This window comes from Eurosta solidaginis, chromosome 3 (assembly GCF_040869045.1).
Source record: "Eurosta solidaginis isolate ZX-2024a chromosome 3, ASM4086904v1, whole genome shotgun sequence".
NCBI lineage: Eukaryota > Metazoa > Arthropoda > Insecta > Diptera > Tephritidae > Eurosta > Eurosta solidaginis.
Window position 1 is genome coordinate 142,169,151 of NC_090321.1, and position 20,759 is coordinate 142,189,909.

General features: G+C 38.8%; 1 pseudogene; it reads right to left on the reverse strand.

Annotated features, from left to right (window-relative positions):
* Window positions 1-17,485: 17,485 nt before the first annotated feature.
* Window positions 17,486-18,831, reverse strand: LOC137246012 (nuclear pore complex protein Nup154-like; annotated as a pseudogene).
* Window positions 18,832-20,759: the final 1,928 nt, after the last annotated feature.

Here is a 20,759-nt window from a genome sequence, read left to right on the forward strand (position 1 = left end):
AATAAAGACAATTATGTTCAGTTACTTCAAAAGATGAACAGGATCGCTACTGTTTTTTCAACTATTTATCTTTGCGTATGGGTGTTTCCCACGTTACGGACTCCCTGACACACTCTTTTAAGCATAAAAACCATAGCAGGTATAATGGAGAAAATTTGCATAGCTTTCTACCTAACTCAAATACAACAAGTAAGGAAGGCTAAGATCGGGTGTAACCGAACATTACATACTCAGCTGACAGCTTTGGAGACAAAACAAGGGAAAATCACAATGTAGGAAAATGAACCTAGAGTAAACCTGGAATGTGTTTGTGTGACATGGGTAGCAAATGGAACGTATTAAAGAGTATTTTAAAAGGGAGTGCGCCGTAGTTCTATAGGTGGACGCCATTCAGGGATATCGCCATAAAGGTGGACCAGGGGTGACTCTAGAATGCGTTTGTACGATATGAGTATCAAATGAAAGGTGTTAATGATTATTTAAAAGGAAGTTGGCCTTAGGTCTATAGGTGGATGCCTTTTCGAGATATCGCCATAAAGGTTGACCAGGGGTGAGTCTAGAAAGTGTTTGTACGATATGGGTATCAAATGAAAGGTGTTAATGAGTATTTTAAAAGGGAGTGGGCCTTAGTTTTATAGGTGGACGCCTTTTCGAGATATCGCCATAAAGGTGAACCACGGGTGACTCTAGAATGTGTTTGTACGATATGGGTATCAAATGAAAGGTGTTAATGAGTATTTTAAAAGGGAGTGGGCCTTAGTTCTACAGGTGGACGCCTTTTCGAGATAACGCCATAAAGGTGGACCAGGGGTGACTCTAGAATTTGTTTGTACGATATGGGTATCAAATGAAAGGTGCTAATGAGTATTTTAAAAGGGAGTTGGCCTTAGTTCTATAATAGGACGCCTTTTCCAGATATCGCCATAAAGGTGGACAAGGCGTGACTCTACAAGGCGCGTGTACGATATGGGTATCAAATAAAAGGTGTTAATGATTATTTAAAACGTACTGGGCCTTAGTTCTAACGGTGGACACCTTTTCGAGATATCGCCATAAAGGTGAACCAGGGGTGACTCTAGAATGTGTCTGTACGATATGGGTATCAAATGAAAGGTGTTAATGAGTATTTTAAAAGGGAGGGGGCCTTTGTTCTATAGGTGGACGCCTTTTCAAGATATCGCAATAAGGGTGGACCAGAGGAGAGTCTAGAATGTGCTTTTACGATATGGGTATCATATAAAAGGTATTAATGAGGATTTTAAAAGGGAGTGGCCCTTAGTTGTATATGTGAAGGCGTTTTCGAGATATTGACTAAAATGTGGACCAGGGTGACTCAGAACATCATCTGTCGGGTACCGCTAATTTATTTATATATGTCATACCACGAACAGTATTCCTGCCAAGATTCCAAGGGCTTTTTTTTCGCCCTCCAGAACTTTTTCATTTTCTTCTACTTAATATGGTAGGTGTCACACCCTTTTTACAAAGTTTTTTCTAAAGTTATATTTTGCGTCAATAAACCAATCCAATTACCATGTTTCAACTCTTTTTTCATATTTGGTATAGAATTACGGCGTTTTTTTTTTAATTTTTCGTAATTTTCGATATAGAAAAAGTGGGCGTGGTCATAGTCGGAATTCGACCATTTTTTATACCAAGATAAAGTGAGTTCAGATAAGTACGTGAACTAAGTTTAGTAAATATATGTACATATATCGATTTTTTGCTCAGGTTATTGTGTTAACGGCCGAGCGGAAGGACAGACGGTCGACTGTGTATAAAAACTGGGCGTGTCTTCAACCGATTTCGCCCATATAATCTATGCACCTACGAAATTTCACAAGGATTGGTAAATTTTTGTTCGACTTATGGCCTTAAAAGTATTCTAGACGAATTAAAAGAAAAAGGGCTGAGCCACGCCCATTTTGAAATTTTCTTTTATTTTTGTATTCTGTTGCACGATATCAATGTTGACATAATTTACCTATATACTGTAAAGATATTTATATATATATATTACTTATATACTGTAAAGATATTAAATTTTTTGTTAAAATTTTACTTTAAATTTTTTTTTTTTTAAAGTGGGCGTGTTCGTCATCCGATTTTGCTAATTTTTATTTACCACATATATAGTAATAGGAGGAACGTGCCTGCCGAATTTCATCATGATATCTTCAACGACTGCGAAATTACAGCTTGCAAAACTTTTCAATTACCTTCTTTTAAAAGTGGGCGGTGCCACGTCCATTGTCAAAATTTTTACTAATTTTCTATTTTGCATCATAAGATCAACGCACCTACCAAGTTTCATCGCTATATCCGTTTTTGGTAATGAATTATAGCACTTTTTCTGTTTTTCGAAATTTTCGATATCGAAAAAGTGGGCGTGGTTGTAGTCCGATTTCGTTCATTTTAAATAGCGATCTGAGATGAGCGCCCAGGAACCTACATACCAAATTTCATCATCAGATACCTCAAAAGTTACTCAAGTTATCGTGTTCACGGACGGACGGACATGGCTAAATGAATTTCTTTTTTCGCCCAGATCATTTTGATATATAGAATTTATATCCATCTCGATTAGTTTATGCCGTTACGGATTACCGTTATGCGAATAAAGTTAATATACTCTGTGAGCTCTGCTCAGCTGAGTATAAAAATAGGTAGGTACTTTGTGTGAGGATGCAAACCTTCACGTTTTTTGTGGTCTGCATGTAAAAACTATGACTACGAATCACGTATTTCAAAAATATATGACATACTTCTCAATACTTTTTATTTTTAATGTCATTAATAATAACATGCACTGTGAGGACTTTTCTAATTTGTTCAATTTATATAACCCGCCTCGTAACTTAAGACATAATCGCTTATTGATAGACTATTAACACGCAGTCTTTTGATGGAATAATAATAAGAGCAAAATAGAGTATTTATTTATATACATGAAATGGTAATGAGATATTATATATATGTACATAGAGTGTTACAAAAATATGTGTAGTCATGTTGCTAAGAATTGTATAAGAGAATGTTGACAGAGATGTTGTACACTTGTTAACAAAATATACTCAATATTCCCACCTTTTGTTAACATAGAAAATTTTACATATTACATTGATTATTACATTAAGGAATGACAAAAAGTTAATAAAAAAAAATATGTTTACTACTATGCAAGCTCTTTAGGAACTAAGCCTAATAAAGATCGTAAATATAGGAACCTTTCCTTCGGTAACGCTTTTGTACAAATGTCGGTAATCATTTCGTGTGTTGAGATGTACTCCAAAGCAAAGCAACCATCTTCAAACTTTCCTCTTATGAAATGATACCGCAGATCTATGTGTTTGGTGCGTTTATGAAACTCAGGATTTTTCACAAGCCCTGCAAAAATCGCGAGTACTCCAAGCACGCATGTATGGAGTACTCGCTATGGACCAACCGAGTGCTCCAAAATTCGCCACAATTCATACAAAAAATTTGGTCCAATTAACATTGCGATGTCCTATGACTGGACCATATACTCCACCTCCGCATAACATCAGAGTAATCCATGGAGTACCCACAGCCCAATAAACATCGTGTAGTGATTAAAATCGTTAAAAACGAGCAATGATCGGCTTACAATATGTTCGTGTAGAAACATGAGTTGGTCCATTGCTGCATTACAGTGGAGTATAATGGTAAGTACTCCAGTGGACCACATGATCCAACGATTTTTGCAGGGAGACGTATAGCACTTTGGTTATCCATAAGCAATGTAGCAGGACAGTTGCTTTTGTTTAGCAATTCCATGAATAATTGCTGCACCCATACCAACTCTGAAGCCGCGATATATTCTTACTCTGTAGTTGACAAAGATACACATTTTTGTCGTGCGCTGAACCAACTTATAGCGCTGCCATTAAACAAAACGGTTGTTCCCGATGTAGACCTTCGAGTATCGACATCTCCCCCTTAGTCAGCACCGCTGTAGCATTTCAAATATTGTTTATCGCTATTCGTGTATAAAATGCATTGTGCCTTTCAAATATTTTAGTATTCGTTTTAAAGCCTTCTCGTGTAGGTTTCTCAAGATATCTGCTAGCATTGCCAATCGCGAAAGATATGTCTGGCATAGTTCCAACAGCAAGATACATTACGCTGCCTACCACTTGCCGATATGGAAACAAACTCAGTTCCGATTCCTCAAACAAAGACCCTGAACCACTAAAAGACGTCAATGAATCTGCAATATCGCGTAATGTAAATGGCGTACGATATAATGTTTGGAACTGGGTTTCACTTGGAGGTGACGAACCAGCATCGCCATATTCAGAGCCTTCGACACCGTTGCCATCATCTACAGTAAGGCCGTAATGCTCAAGAAGCCTATCTTGTAAAGTCATCTTTCGTCCTGTAGTTGACAACCCCAACTCAGATAACTTTTCCTTTAATTCATCTACTTTTAACTTTAAAATATCGTCCCTGTTAATTGTGACTCGTCACACTTCAACTTCTTATTATGAGAAAACTTATTTCGGCTGAAATGATTTTAATTATGCGGTTTTACACGACGAAATATTGACAAGAAACTTTCCAAACAATTTTGTTTTTTACGTTAAAAATTTACGAATATCTAATTTTGCATAAGTTTAATATGTTTTTTACATGAGTGTACTTGCTTTGCTACACTTCACCAATTTGTCAACAGATTTTCTATAATTGCTCAATTACATATACACAGGTATTCTGCTTTAATTTTAATTCACCACATTTATGTATGCACACAATTTAACTCAGTTCAACTTCACCACGAGAGCTTTTCTAATTGGACAATGCAAGAAATAAACAAACATACATATATTTTCCGATATTTTAAAGAAATCATAAGTTAATCCTTCTTATTCTTCTCGTTCACATAAATCAAACCATTGAAATACAATCTTTAAGAGACGCATATACTTTCGACACAAATTTTCGTTTTATGTTGTGCTTAGAGCTTTCAAAAGGAACATACATGAATTTATAAAAGTTTTAAAGTGCAACTACATATTTAGATTGAAATGACAGGAGTTTCAATTTGATTTTACGATCTACTTCTTTTGCTCTCTTTTGTTTGATTACCGACTACTCTACGAAATCAGGGTTGATAAAGTGAAATATAAATAACTACATTTACGTTAAGAATTTATAAAAATGTTCTATTTTCTTACTCGCTTATCTGTTAATCTACTCTTACTCTTCTACCGCTGGCCTTCTCCAACTTCACTTTCACCACCTTGCTCGCCGATATTTGGTTCTAATTAGAATATTGTATTGTCGCTTCACTTGTTCTGTTCCTTTCACAGCACCAGAGTTTTATACTATGTAGTGATGTACGTCCATACATACCTATAAACCTCATCAAGCCTCACTCAAAAGCAATTAGCGCGGACAGTTCACAGCGAACAAACACACATACGCATTTTTTGATAAAAATGTTACATTTGTTTAAACAATTTGGCTGATATAAGAATGGAATCAAGTATTTTTTTTTGATGCAGATCGAAGATAAATATTTCAAAGTTTTACTGAAAAGTAAAATTTTTGAAATCCATCTATCCGTTTATGAGTTATAGCTGTGTAAACAAAAATTTTATGATTTTTTGCTACATTTTGGCATTTTGCCACCGTGGTGTGATGGTAGCGTGCTCCGCCTACCACACCGTATGCCCTGGGTTCACCACCCGGACAAAGCAACATCAAAATTTTAGAAATAAGGTTTTTCAATTAGCAGAAATTTTTTCTAAGCGGGGTCGCCCCTCGGCAGTGTTTGGCAAGCGCTCCGGGTGTATTTCTGCCATGAAAAGCTCTCAGTGAAAACTCATCTGCCTTGCAGATGCCGTTCGGAGTCGGCATAAAACATGTAGGTCCCGTCCGGCCGATTTGTAGGGAAAATCAAGAGGAGCACGACGCAAATTGGAAGAGAAGCTCGGCCTTAGATCTCTTCGGAGGTTATCGCGCCTTACATTTTTTTTTTTTTGGCATTTTGCCACGCCCCTATAATATATATCTTCAAATTATATTAACTGTACCATCTCACGTAGCTAACTTTCAAATGCAAAAAACCGTTTTAAAATCGGAGTATTCTGTGTGAAGTTATGTGCATACATGGCATTTAGCGACTTTATTTTATAAGATTTACTAGCAGAACCGGCAGACATGTTCTGCCCTAAATTTGGTCTATCTGCATATGTACATTTTAATAAGCTTTTCACGTCTAACGCTGCCCTCCCCCTCTTCACTTTTTCTTAATCCTTTTATTCACTCCTCCCTCCGTCTTTTTCGCTTCATCTATCTCTATCTTCGTCTCACTCTATCTCTTTCTCAGTCTCCTTCTCCTTTCCTTTTTTCTCTTATCTCAAATTCTTCTCATTCTTCTTCATCATTTATTGCCAGTCCAAGGGGGTGGTATCTATTTTGTTTCAGTCCCATTCCGAGTCCCAGTCCCACTCCGAGTCTCAGTCCCAGTCCGTCTCTGGTCTCCTTCCCGGAAAAAAGTATCGTAAATACTAATAGAGGCAAACTTATATACCAAATTTCAGGCAAATCGAATAGTAAGTATGTAAATAGGTATGTCGGTATTATTAATTCATGTCTTTATTTCGGCTTCGCATGCATATTTATAAGTATTGCCAGGTTGATGCGACTAAATAGAATATCACAATGAAAATTACTTTAAAGCTCTCAGCAACAGCTTTTATTTGATATCCATATTACAAACACATTCTAGGGGTATGCGGGTCCACGTTCCGGCCTATATATCGAGAAAATAATCACCAGTAGGTATGAAAACTACCCTGTACTAAAGCACACGTCAACAGCTTCAATTTGATACCCATAATGAAAAAACACATCCTAGTGTTACCCTGATTCGCGTTTTGGCATATAACATAGTAATAGTAATAGTAATAGTAACAAATAGGTATGAAACTTACCCTGTACTAAAGCACTCATCGACAGCTTTCATTTGTTATCCATATTTTATAAACCCATTCTAGGGGTACCCGGGTTCACGTTTTGGCCTATATCTCGAGACCCTAGTCACCAATAGGTATGAAAACTACCCTTTACTAAAGCACTCATCAACAGCTTTCATTTGATATCCATATTGTATAAACTCTGTCTAGGGGTACACGGGCCCACGTTTTGGCCTATATCTCGAGACCCTAGTAACAAATAGGTATGGAATTTACCCTGTACTAAAGCACTCATCAACAGCTTTCATTTGTCATCCATAGTGTATAAACACATTCTAGGGGTACCCGGGTTCACGTTTTGGCCTATATCTCGAGACCCTAGTCACCAATAGGTATGAAAACTACCCTTTACTAAAGCACTCAACAACAGCTTTCATTTGATATCCATATTGTAAAAACTCTGTCTAGGGGTACACGGGCCCACGTTTTGGCCTATATCTGGAGACCCTACTTACCCAGGGGTATGCAAATTACCCTCTACTAAAGCACTCATCAACAGCTTTCATTTGTTATCCATATTGTATAAACACATTCTAGGGGAACCCGGGTCCACGTGTTGGCCTATATCTCGAGACCCTAGTCACCATTATGTATGAAAACTATCCTTTACTAAAGCACTCATCAACAGCTTTCATTTGATATCCATATTGTTTAAACTCTGTCTAGGGTTACACGGGCCCACGTTTTGGCCTATATCTCGAGACCCTAGTCACCATTATGTATGAAAACTATCCTTTACTAAAGCACTCATCAACAGCTTTCATTTGATATCCATATTGTATAAACTCTGTCTAGGGGTACACGGGCCCACGTTTTGGCCTATATCTCGAGACCCTAGTCACCCAGGGGTATGCAAATTACCCTCTACTAAAGCACTCTTCAACAGCTTTCATTTGTTATCCATATTGTATAAACACATTCTATGGGTACCCGGGTCCACGTTTTGGCCTATATCTCGAGACTCTAGTCACCAATAGATATGAAAACTACCCTTTACGAAAGCACTCATCAACAGCTTTCATTTGATATCCATATTGTATAAACTCTGTCTAGGGGTACACGGCCCACGGTTTGACATATATCTTGAGACCCTAGTCACCCAGGGGTATGCAAATTACCCTATACTAAAGCACTCATCAACAGCTTTCATTTGTTATCCATATTGTATAAACACATTCTAGGGTAACCCGGGTCCACGTTTTGGCCTCAATCTCGAGACCCTAGTTACCCGCGGGTACGAAAAATACCCCGTATCAAAGTACTAATAAACAGCTTCCATTTGATACCCATATTGTACAAACATATCCCAGGATTACCCAGGTCCACTTTTTGATCTCAAGGCCCTAGCCAGAACGGGATAAAAATTATCCTATGTCTGTCTCCTGGTTCTAAGCTACCCCTCCACCAATTTTCAGCCAAATATGTTCACCCGTTCCTTCCTCTTCAATCACTCTTTATCTATTAAAAAAAGCGCATCAAAATCCGTTGCGTATTTTTAAAGGTTTAAGCATTCAAAGGGACATAGGGACAGAAAAATCGACTTTGTTTTATACTATGTAGTGATGTACATCCATACATACCTATAAACCTACGCCCGAAGTTAAATAAGGCAGCGAATGCTATATATGTACGTATGTATGTGTCGCATCATCATCACTCAAAAGCAATTAGCGCGAACAGTTCACAGCGAACAATCACACAAACACATTTTTTGGTAAAAATGTTACTTTTGCTTAAACAATTTGGCTGATATAAGAAAAGAATCGAGTATTTTTTTTTTTTTGATGCAGATCGAAGGTAGATAGTTCAAAGTTTTACTGAAAAGTAGAATTTTTTAAATCCATCCATCCGTTTATGAGTTATAGCTGCGTAAACAAAAATTTTATGATTTTTACTACATTTTGGCAACTTGCCCCTATAATATATATCTTCAAATTATATTAAATGTACCATCTCACGTAGCTAAGCTTTCAAATGCAAAAAACCGTTTTAAAATCGGAGCATTCTGTGTGAAGTTATGTGCATACATGGCATTTAGCGACTTTATTTTATAAGATTTATTATAAGATATAGAAGATAGATGTGTGTGGATATTGCTCGCCACACAAAAGGGGTATGTGTATATGTGCTTGTCTTTGAATCGCAAAAAAAGTAAGAAATACCGAGAAAAAGTGCAACGAATTTGGTGGCAATTTATAACAAAAAAAATTTCTGAAAGACTACGTAAAAGTGATTTTTTATTTCAAATAATGCATTTAGTGTACTACCAGAGTGATTTTTTGTTTGATTTTGTGCAAACGAAATTTTAAATACGCAAAAGTGAACAATGTGAGACCTCTCTGAAGTTGGCAAGACAACTTTTACGTGGAAAAAAATTACCTATTGGGAAAATTGCCGTGAATTTGCCGTAATTTATCCGTGAAACAAAAAAATTGTCCGGCCATATTTTAGAAAATCAGAAAACCACCTTAGAGACCAGATAGGAAAATAATTCTTGCACACGAATTTGCCGTAAATATGCCGTAGATAAGTGACATATTTCATAATTTCAAAAAAAAAAATTAACTTTTTTATAGTGCACCACCAACTTCGCGTGAAGTTATCGTGCCACTTTTCGAAAACCACCTTAGACACCAGTTAGGAAAATAATTCTTACACATGAACTTGCCGTAAATTTGCCGTGAATTATCCGCGAAACAAAAAAATTTGCCGCGGCTATTTTGTGAAGTTGGCGTGCCACCCTCTGAAAACTACCTTAGAGACCAGCTAGAAAAATAATTCTTGCACACGTGAAGCAAAAAAATTTTCCGCGGCCATTTTGTGAAGTTGGCGTGCCACCCTCATAAAACCACCTTAGAGACCAGCTAGGAAAATAATTCTTGCACACGAATTTGCCGTAAATCTGCCGTAGATAAGTGGCATATTTTATAAATTCGAAAACAAAATTTCAAATTTCTTTTATGGTGCACCACCAACTTCACGTGCCACCCTCAGAAACCAGCTAGGAAAATATTTCTTGCTCACGAATTTGCCGTAAATTTGCCGTAGATAATTGGCATTTTTTATAACTTCTAAAAAAGAATATTTAACTTTTTTCATGTGCACCGCCAACTTAATGTGAAGTTAGCGTGCCGCCTTTCTAAAACCACCTTAGAGTCCAGTTATGAAAATAATTCTTGTATTCTTAAAAAGAAGAATTCGACTGGCTAAGAAAGTTGGATCAATCTTGCACGGTTTACCGCGGGGGCGTGAAGTCATTGTTCCTATAAATATTAAAATTTGTAATACAACTTTTCGCGCTCTTTCTAAGTGAAACTAAACCGTCTAAATCAAAGAATGATGCGATAGTGATTTGGATAACCCAATTTCTATTCCTTTTACATATATGAGTGCCATTTCAGTAGACATTAACACTTGTCATCGCACTTAACACACATTAGTAACAATTTCAATCCATTCAAAAAAATTCTGCCGCGCTTGTGCAAAAAAATTTCGTAAAATGCAACGTAAGCTAGAGAAAGGCTGCGGCACAGATCTTAGAAAATGTTCTCAATACTCCTCATACTTAAGTATCACAAATAGGACAACCAAGTGGATAGTTACGGTCATGTACGTATGTAGATACATATGTATATGACCTTCCCATGTTCGTTTACTTCATGTGTGTAATTTGTTTTTTGAATCACTGCTGCTAAAAAGAAACAGAGTACATACTTTCCTAATGCAACGGTCTCAGGCAGATCTGTACCAAAACAGTTATTTGCTTGCCTGTGCAACGAACTATGAATGTTCGACCTTCACACGTGCTCAATCGGCTTTTTAGTTGTTTACAACAACATTCTCACATTGGGACCTCTATTTTTGAAAGACATATGTAGATCTATATGTATGCCAAAAGTTCGATTTCGACAATTTACAAACATATACGACAAAACTAAAACAAAATTTAATATGTCCTGTTTGCTGATTGGCTACCGCTGCTGACTCTAATGGATTTGTCGCAGACCAGTTTGGCAAGAAAACATCGCTTCTATGGACTGAGCAAATTAAATTTTTTTTGGCACAAATAAACGTAAAATAGGCGGCCACCGTGGTGTGATGGTAGCGTGCTCCGCCTATCACACCGTATGCCCTGGGTTCAACTCCCGGGCAAAGCAACATCAAAATTTTAGAAATAAGTTTTTTCAATTAGAAGAAAATTTTTCTAAGCGGGGTCGCCCCTCGGCAGTGTTTGGCAAGCGCTCCGGGTGTATTTCTGCCATGAAAAGCTCTCAGTGAAAACTCATCTGCCTTGCAGATGCCGTTCGGAGTCGGCATAAAACATGTAGGTCCCGTCCGGCCAATTTGTAGGGAAAATCAAGAGGAGCACGACGCAAATTGGAAGAGAAGCTCGGCCTTAGATCTCTTCGGAGGTTATCGCGCCTTACATTTATTTTTTTTTATTTTAAACGTAAAATAGAATAGTTTAATAATTCTTTGTTACTTAAATTTTTCAAAAATTATGAATTCTTCTAAAACAGTAAGTTTTAAAAGATGATTTCAGGCATTTTGTGTTTTACACACAAAATTTTCATATTTCGAGATTTTATAAATAAAAATAAATGTAAGGCGCGATAACCTCCGAAGAGATTTTAGGCCGAGCTTCTCTTCAAATTTGCATCGCGCTCCTTTTTAATTTTTCCTACAAATTGGCGGGACGGGACCTACTTGTTTTATGACGACTCCCAAAGGCATCTGCGAGGCAGATGAGTTTTCACTGAGAGCTTTTCGTTGCAGAAATACACTCGGAGTGCTTGCCAAACACTGCCGAGGGGCGACCCCGCTTAGACAACTTTTCTAATTTAAAACCCTTATGTCTAAAATTTTGATGTTGCTTTGCCCGGGGTGTGAACCCGTGGCCTTCGGTGTGTCAGGATGTGATGGTAGCGTGCTCCGCCTACCACTACCAATAAGATGATTTTAGTTTTACTCACACAGCCACAGTTTTCATTTTGGTGACCACTGTACTAATACAACAACAAACATTTCAACAAATGTACAATACTAGACATTGGCGTCAGCGTCTTTTTATCCTTAACTGTTGCTTCAGAAGATGAACAGGATCGCTACTGTTTGTTCATCTATTTATCTTTGAGTATGGGTGTTTCCCACGTTACTGACGCTCCATCCTGACACACTCTTTTAAGCACAAAAACCATAGCAGGTATAATGAATAAAGAGTATTTTAAGCGGGAGTGGGCCATAGTTCTATAGGTGGACGCCATTTAGGGATATCGCCATAAAGGTGGACTACGGCTGACTAGAATTTGTTTGTATGATATGGGTATCAAATGAAAGATGTTAATGAGAATTTTAAAAGGCGTGGGCTATAGGTGGACGCCTTTTCGAGATATCGCCATAAAGGTGGACCAGGGGTGACTCTAGAATTTGTTTGTACGATATGGGCATTAAATGAAAGGTGTTAATGAGTATTTTAAAAGGGAGTGGGCCTTATTTCTATAGGCGGATGCCTTTTCGAGATATCGCCATAAAGGTGGACCGGGGGTGACTCTATAATGCGTTTGTACAATATGGGTATCAAACGAAAGGTGTTAATGAGTATTTTAAAAGGGAGTGGGCCTTAGTTCTATGGGTGGATGCCTTTTCGATATATCGCCATAAAGGTAGACCAGGGGTGACTCTAGAATTTGTTTGTACGATATGGGTATCAAATGAAAGGTGTTAATGAGTATTTTAAAAGGGAGTGGGCCTTAGTTCTATAGGTGTTCGCCTTTTCGAGATATGGCCAACAAGGTGGACCAGGAGTGACCCTATAATGCGTTTGTACAATATGGGTATAAAACGAAAGGTGTTAATGAGTATTTTAAAAGGGAGTGGGCCTTAGTTCTATGGGTGGACGCAATTTCGAGATATCGCCATAAAGGTGGACCAGGGATGACTCTAGAATTTGTTTGTACGATATGGGTATCAAATGAAAGGTGTTAATCAGTATTTTAAATGGGGGGGTTGGCCGCTAAACGTAATAAAATTCTGTAACTTCAAGTTATAAAACCCCCATTTGTTATCTGTATGAAACCCTCACAAATTAAAGAAAAGAAGTGTTCTTTATAAATTTAAAAGCGTGTTTTTGTGCGCTTGAGCAGTGCTCTCCATTTTAAGCTTGCGCAAAGTGTAGCTTCAGCAACCCCACATTGCTGGAACCACTCAACCTAACGCCACAAACCGATACCAAGTTCCACAAAGAGACAGTATTGTGTCACCGTAAGCATAGCATCAACATCCACACTGCCACATCATCGCCATGACCGCAGCAGCCGCATACACCCAAAGGAAGGTAAATTTATATTGCCGAAGGACCAATGTTCGGCCTGGGTGCGTCTGAAACCGGCAGTTGGTAGGCGCACACGGGTCGGTCTCGGGATTGATGGTTCACTCGAAATAAAATAAAGAAACACAAGAGGATTTGCCTCGTTATAAAATAATATTTAATTAGAAAGTAAAAGGAAAATATACAATCGGTATAATGTTACCTTAATGTCGCAAAAATGACGAGGGTGATCCTGGGCGTTGTGAACTGCTTGGCGGTCGATCAAGAAAGAGGCCGGTTGTCCCGTTGATGACAACCGCTAAGCCGCGGAAAAGTCCTCTGGTATTAAGGAGGGGAAAAGGCCACACACGCAGCCACCCCTACGTATACGTGCATGAGTGCTGACAACCTGCACACACACACATGCATGTGTATGAAACGCATGCATGTGCATGCATGCACACAAGTGCGGCGTGAGTTTGAATGGCTGGAAATATTATTAAAAGATTAGGGAGGGGCGCCGTCAATCAAGTGAAAGTTAGGCATTGGGCCTAAACATGCGGCCCCCTTGCGGTACGCAACCTCATATTCCTCCAAAGATCACCGACCGTAAAGAAGAGGAAAAAATAAAAAACTTATAACTAACTTAACCTAACGACGGCCAGTCCGCCGGCTTGGCACACGCACGATGAGTTGCATAACGTGCATGCTTGAGTGCTGATGCCTCGGTCATTAGCCACTCTTCCCGTCCTGGTTAGAGGTTGACGAGCCATGGTTGCCTAAAGCTAGGGATAAAGAAAAGCAGTAGGAAGATATATGTATGTGTTGATATTTCTTGCCGTTTAAAGAAAGACTCCATTTATTTAAGAAAAACGTACTATTTAAATGTATGAACTTAAATAAAATTAAAAAAGTAAAAAAAAACTAAATCACCCTTAATGCATACTAAATCGGGTGGGTCCCCGAAAGTACCCACCCGAAGATCGTACCTTGCGCGAGCATTGCTCCGAAAGATGGTGGTAATGTGCCCGGCGTTATGATCTCGGCGTAAACGTCGCCGCCAAGAACAAGGCGAATTGGTGTGGACGCATAAAAATGGGGATCGTCCAGACGAATATGCTCGTATGGAGCTGCGACGCTGGGGTCGACGTTATATGTGGGGCTGACGCGCCTGAACTCATGGACACAGACTGCGTGAGTCGTCACCGTCTTGCTCTGTCAATGCTTGCCTCTAAATCTAATGAAACAGCCGGTTTCGCCGGCGGCGTGGGTCGTCGGCAGTGCTAACTCTCGCGCCAGCCTACGGTCGATCGTTGTGCGGGGGGAACATGCATCAAGGAGTGCACGAACGATTCCGTTCTTAAAGGAACTGTGTTGTGGTAGCTGGCGCGGCCGAGTGGCCAGTCTACCGTCTCGGTTGTGTTCGTGCGAGTTTCGAATAGCGCGCAGCTGGCGCGGCCGAGGGGCCAGTCTACGCTCGCGCGTTTTCCGTGGTGCTCGCAGGTGTCGTTGCGTGTGTGGGCGGAAAGGCCGTGATTCCGCTCAACTTTCCTCTCGTCTTTCGTGCGCTAATAGGGGTCGGAACGGCCGTGGGTCCGATCCCCTAGTGTTTGCTCGACCTGTAAAGGCCGACTCGGACGCATGGAGAGACAGCGCCTCATCCATAGTCCCGTCGTCCACCTGATGCGTCGTGGGCATCCTTTCATAGCCCTCCTCCTCCTCTTCTAAGACCAGCTGGTTCCAGCTCTTGGGCTGCTCTGGCTCCGTTGAAATGTCTTCCATTGAAAAATGCAGTGTGGTATGATGGTTGCTACCACATCTTCGGCACCTGCCTTTACTCGTGCAGTCTCTAGCGCGATGCACCACCGAAAGACAATTTGGGCAGAAGTTAGCTCTGATAATTTCGCGCAGCCGTTGCAGCGGAGACTTCGCGCGGTAGATAGGACACGACCAGATCGAATGCTACGCGCTGCATAGATGGCACGGCTTCGGGTAACGACCGGCTTGGCGCTCGGTCCTCTTGCGTAGCGACGCGTAACGGGTCATTCTATTCAGAGAATGTGGAAGAAACAGAAACGGAGGCTCAGTTTATTTGTTATGACTGTGTCACGCGTTCGGTGGCGAATAGGCCCTAATTTTATTGTCGAGATTTGGCAAATTATATTAGCGCGTGCGTAAGGGGAAAACTATCTGTCGCTGCATAAAAAAAAAATATTCATATTGGGCGCGCATTATGTGCATGGCCTCTTTCTCCGCACGTTATGTGCCTGGGTCTTTAGTGCCTTATTTTGTTTATTTCGTGTCACCCGGTTGCGTTTTAGTTAGCCACGGGCACACTAGTGCTGCAGAAAATGAGCATTTACGATTTTCGGTTCGCACATTCTGGTGCCGAACCGGGTAGAAAGTGTATAGCGTGGGTTCTTTTGAGTTGCTGTTATTTGTGTTGTTGGTGCTATAAACCAGCAACTTTCCTGCCCGCCGCAAAAAAAATGTTTGGACAGAAAAATTGTATGCTATATAAAGAAAAAAAATAAAAAAAATTTTCGCTTTGGAAGAGGGGAGAGATTTATAAAATGTATAATTGTTTATTTGTTGGTATTGCCCTTCGCTTATTTGTTCAACTTTTCCCAAGTACGCTTGTAGTCCTGTTTTATTGATGGCCCTTATCAAAAGGCACGGTTCCCGAAGGGTATTTGGCTCCGATACCGATTCCTCAGAAACGGCTTTTTGGGTACCCGTTTGCATCTTTTTATGCATCCCTAATGTAATGTACATTTAAACTCGGCATATATATGTATATCCGTTGGTATACGTTTATGGACAGTCAGTGCACGGACTTTACCGCATTGGTAGGTTTACTAACTTTTCTGGCCCATTTTCATTTACTACTACCACCGAGGCCCAAAATCTACCAATATTTCAGTATTTTCGCATTTAAAACAAATACTGCGATCATTTCTTAAATGTGCTTAAATGCCGAGTATACCCACCTAACCTTAAGAGGTGATGCTGACCGCACCAAGCAATTTTTGAAAAATTTGTGAAGAAATTCAAACAAGAAATAAATTTGTTTGGAAATAAATGTTCTAGATGAGCACGCAAATATTCTTTCCTGCTTAATTTCATTACCTTTTTTGTGCATAATTTTGAATGGAAATGAAATGGTTTTAAGTAAACGATAACATGCCCAAATCGGTTATTTTGTGGCAGGATTTTGATACTTTGGAAAACTATTGGTGCAATTAGACGTTTTGTTAAATTTTGTTTGTGCATTTCAGGAAATAATGAGTATCCTAAGGCCTAAGCTGTGTATCTATAAATACATGGAGTTTTGGTTTTGTTTACCTGTTTTTGTTGAAAGAGTTATTTCCTTGAGATGTGCCTTATTTATTTTACACTAAATTATGAATTTTGGTGTACAAATATAACTGTAGCTATTGGACAACTTGGAAAACAAAATCTCCCACTACCACTACTCTTTTCATTCTTAGAATTCCGCTCACTGGTACCAGCATACCAACGGCAAAGGCAAAAAAACGCACATTCATACATACCCGTGTATAGAATGTAAAATTCCTATGAATTGAAACAACGGGAAATGTATCAAGTGATTTTCCGTTCTTTCATTCTCTACTACGGCGTGGCCTGGCGTACAACCTACATATTTGTAGTAATTACTAAAAAATTAACTTTTGAACAGTTGTGGTCCAAAAAAAAAAATTTTTTTTGATTTAAAAATATGCCCGCCCGGTCACAGTGAGCATTATTTTGAGGCAAGACAATCATTTAGGTGAAACAGCCACGGATCAATTTCTTTTTATGTGTGTGCCGGTGCCTATACCGACAGAAACATCAGAGCAAAGTACGAGCGAAGCGTGGAAGATGAAACCACCATCTGGTAGTGGCGTGGACCATATTTTTGTGTGTGCTGGAACTTCAATTGGTGTAGTCAAAATTAATAAATATTTTACATCTCTTATAAATACCCCAGACTTGGACTTCGCCAAATCAACGCTAACAATTAAATGATTAAGTCCATCATAATATGCAACATTTCGCGCTTGCTCGTAAGTCCAAATATAAATTTCAGAATCAATAGTTAACCACGCTCTCCCGATTTCCGGAAACATCCCCATCATACAGTGGCACTTTATATGCTTGAAATGTTCCAAAATCACAGCACCTTACATAGCTGTAATGCTATATTTAGTTTCTCATTTTTACTATCAGATGCTTCGCAACCTTTAGCTGAGAGTGATTGTTGCATCATATGTGACATTGGCGGTGAACGCGGTGACATTTGGCCGGCTGTATGTGGCATCGGTGTTGAAACACACATATGCGGTAAGTTGCGCGCTATACTATAATGCCCAGCATTTAATTGAGGGTTTAGTGCATTCATTTTGTTTGGTCCACTCTGGGTATTCGCTAGCATTTGAAAGGGATAGTATGGTTCGCCGGCGTATAGTAAAAATGCTTGTGCAGCCCATAATGCCAAATCTGTATTACGATATTGACCTGCGCACGCTATGAGTAGAGAGGTGGTACGTGCTTAACGTTCAGTTTGTATTTGAAAGAATGCTTTAACAGCTTCATTGTGTGGTGCATTGTAGGCAGTAAGTAATTGCTGAAGGATATCTACTGGTTTTAATAATGCTATAATATATGCACCTTGATTTGTGAGCAATACCACCTTTTTCGACTTTTTAGCTTTACGCAATACAGAGTTTAATTTCGATTCACATTTGTCACGTACTTCTGTTAAATTCCATACAATACCATCCAAATTCAGCATTGCAGTTGCTTCAGCTAAATATAGACGACTTAAAAATGGTGCTGAGCTTATGGACCACAAATAAGCTTGATCTTGCTGTGATGTAGATACCAGCAGTAGAGTGCCCTCACTATGATATGCCGAATGTACTTGTTTTGGTTTATTCACTGTAGTATTGGGTGTATTACCGGGTGGAAGACGTCCATGATATAAATAAAGACCTTGAGGTTTGTTGCTGTCCTGTGCTGTCTGCGTTGAAGTCATACCGGTTCGTGTTGTTGGAATGTTGGTAAATGTTTGCTTTTGAAGCGCATGAGAAAATTGCGTTTGTTGCATATGTTGCTGTTGCGGTTGATTAGGATTCTGTATTTGTGAACTTAATGGTCTTGTAGCAAAATATAAACGTACTCCACTTTGTGTAATGGCTAGTAAATTTAAATTTAAACTATCATCAGTTGACAGTGGACAACTTGAAGTTATTTTGGAAAAAACGGTTTTGTAAACAGTTTTTAAAATACCACTTGCTCGTTGTACAATTTCAGCTTGTGAAACCCGCGCAAAGCGACGTGCACTGCTACAATTTGTGCCAATATTCCATGCTTCTACAGATCCTTTTTCAGTTAATGTATACAATAGTTGGCGATTGTCGTCGATTACAATACCAACAATAGAATCATTATCCGAAAAAAGTTTCAAAAAAAACTAGGAACCATGGCAGATACTATACTCTGTGAGTGATTAACTTTTTTTTACAACGCTGGGGGGGCTGGCAATGTAAATTTACCTTCCTTTAGGTGTATGCGGCTGCTGCGGTGATGGCGATGATGTGGCAGTGTGGATGTTGATGGTATGCTTACGGTGACACAAGACCGCCTCTTTGTGGAACTTGGTATCTGTTTGTGGCGTTAGGTTGAGTGGTTCCAGCAATGTGGGGTTGCTGAAGCTACACTTTGCACAAGCTTAAAATGGAGAGCACTGCTCAAGCGCACAAAAACACACTTTTAAATTTATAAAGAACACTTCTTTTCTTTAATTTGTGAGGGTTTCATACAGTTTACAAATGTGGGTTTTATAACTTGAAGTTACAGGATTTTGTTATGATTTTATAAATTTTGGTGTCACACACGAATTGGTTGAATATTTCCCAGAGGATACTTGGCCGCAAGCGACCGGCAGTAGTGAGCTGCTTGAACCGCATGCAAAAGAATCGCTCTGGCCATTCCCAGATGAATGGCGGTCAGAAGCTTTCCCCACTTTCGTGGACTTCTACACACGGCCCCACCCACCCTTTATATATAACACATGAATTTAATATGAAAAAATTTAAATGTTTTCATTTATTTAAATTTTTTAAACGAAGCGCTTCGTTTGTTGTAGAAATTATACAGTTTGGCAATTTTATTAATAGCGGTGCATCCGCAATTTAATAGAAGATTTTTTTGATAGGAAGCGGTGCGTCCGCGATACAAAATACGTTTTTCATACTTTCGATATAAAGCGGTGGTGGTCGTAAGCATCGCCGTATATTCGAAAAAATAAATTAAAATTCTGGTTAGGCTTGTGAAAACAAGTGCGGTTTTTTTTATATTTTTTTCCAATAGTCCGAAAAAAGATATAAAAGCCTGTTTCGATTTTCACTAAATACATTTCGATTTAAAAACCGGAACACGCTTGCCTATTTCCTTTTGCAAAGCCCATTCTGGGGGGGCGAGAAACCACAGCCCAAGTGTTCTTTTTAGGACAGCCTGCCTATTGGTTAGCTAGCGGGGTTAACCTAGTGGGGGACAGTCGGTAAGTCCGATTAAGTTCGGCACGGAAGGGGTAGGCATTTCTCTAGCCTATAATTTAGAGAAAATCCGCAGACCGTATGTTCCTTTGTTTCAAAAACAAATTATATAATTATCTTAACCAATCTTACCATTTTATACAATTTATACCAAACGCGAAAAATGTTAACCGGATTTTCAAATAATACTCGGATTTACAAAATATTTAGCTGATTTATAAATTTTTTTCCTTTAAATTAATAATATTCAATAAAATTACCCTGTTTTCAAACACATGTTCGATTCTGAGGGCAAATCCAGCGATAAATCAAGCTCTAAAGGAAGGTGTTCACTAGCTCGCCAAGAAGATTTTTTAGAATTTAATGACTCAGATATCGCAGAAACTAATAATTCAAATTTTCAGTCCGTAACTAATATTATAAACACTCAGCCTTCAGCAAATTCGTCTAATAATTCAGACAACTTACTAACTAGCACTTCCAATTTTCAGTCACAACCTGACTTTTCCAATTCTCATTCTACTTCAAATTCTTCTAATTTGCCTTCAACAAATAATTCTTCAGATTTACAATCGAATAACAATATTTCAATCATGATATAATAATTATTTTGGCGACCTTTATTTAATAACTCAGATATGGTTTTTGCCGGCTCGAGGTCAAATATTGATTTTATAATAACAACAAGAAAGTTTTAATTTTGCGTTCCGATATATTTCGATTACAACCTTCGGTAATCATCTTCAAGGGAAATTTTGTTTTACACGTCCGTTCTGTTTGACGCGGAGCTTTCTACTGTTTCTATTTAGGTAAAAGTTCAATTTATGAATGAAATTACCCATATTCTTAACTTTTTTTAAAATTTATTTATGTTTATACTATATTCTA